Here is a 1,500-nt window from a genome sequence, read left to right as displayed (position 1 = left end):
CTTTCATGGTACAGCTGCAACGTTGAAGGATCTGCCACTGCAGTATTTAGCTCTGTCTTTTGCTATGGAGTAACTGGATTTATAAGTACTTTGTACAGTGTCCCGTTCGCCTCATGAGCTCCGCACAACACGATTTTATCATCAACTGTGAGTTGGCAATTTGTTACTGTAGATTCAAATTTGCTGTCCGGCCTTGTATCCTGAGCAGCCAGAACAGAAAAAAGATTCTTTGAAATTGGTGGTACGTACTATACATTCGTCAATGTCAACTTCTGTATTTTGTCATCTACTTTTGACAAAACTTGAACTGTTCCTTGTCCAATAGCCTCCAGCGTCTCTTTGCCAGCTGCCCTTGTGCCACCAGGCTTTTTAAACTCTCTGAACTCAACAAAAAACTCAGGGCTGTTTGTGACATGCCTCGTTGCTCCATTATCAATCCACCAGTTCGTTGGATTTGTCTCTACGTTACAGGTTTCGTTGCAAATTGAGACTAGAGCTACATTGGTGTTAACTGCGTTGTTTTGAGCCTCACGAGTACTTTTCGGTAGACGTCCATCACCTATCCACTTCTTGCAGTCTTTGACCCAATGGCCCTTCTGTTTGCAGTAATTGCACTGGTCTTCTTTACCCTTCTTGCTAAATTTGTTATTCTTTCCACTCTGATTCTTCATATGGGCTGCCAATGCTTTATATTTCTCTCGAACATATACAACTGTGTTGTCAGCTCATCAAATGTTTTTTCATTGGTCTTGGTGAGTAACATCCAACTTGAGCGGAATGTTTCGAAAGGGCTTGGTAGAATGTGCAAACTTTTCCATACCAAAATCAAATCTGGCATTTTTTTCTCGTTTCTAGCTTTAAGTCCATTGTTTAACTCATTCCATAGACTCTTCAACTTAGCAATATGAGTAGAAACATCTTCTCCTTGAGTCCAATCAAAAGCAAAAAAGTCTGTACATATATTGAACAGTTGATCTTTGGACGTCGCCTCAAACAGACTTCTCAAGGCCTCCCATATCTCAGAAGCAGTATCTTTATCCATGATCTTCTCATGAACATCGTCAGTCACTGTACTTGCTATCAACGTCTTAGCAAAACTGTTCGCTTTACGATACAAGTCAGTCTGCTTTCTATGTTCCTGCTTCTCAGCTGGTGTAGCAGATGCAGAAATATCATCGGGCTTCATCAACTTCTTGTGTATGACATCCAATGCACCCTCATGATAATCAAGGAGTTCTCGAAATTTTCTCTTCCAAAGAGGCCATTCTGCCTCACTAGACAACGGTTTTAGGTTCTTTGATAAATTCATGGCCTCTGACTTGTGTTAACGAACTTCACGATAAACTACCGAAGCCAAAACTATCCAATTGTTAGTTAAAACACTCTTGACTACGTGCTTGAACCCATAACCTGTTAGATTTATTGGATAGATAAAGTTTTAAGCTTAATAAACGTAATTTATTAAATTGTCTTTAGAATACAATAATAATGTCTGTTCGC

The sequence above is a fragment of the Diachasma alloeum genome, unplaced genomic scaffold (genome assembly GCF_001412515.2).
Source record: "Diachasma alloeum isolate Michigan unplaced genomic scaffold, Dall2.0 Dall_scaffold_00333, whole genome shotgun sequence".
Lineage (NCBI taxonomy): Eukaryota > Metazoa > Arthropoda > Insecta > Hymenoptera > Braconidae > Diachasma > Diachasma alloeum.
The sequence above is the reverse complement of the archived record's forward strand: the minus strand, read 5'-3'. Positions refer to the sequence as shown.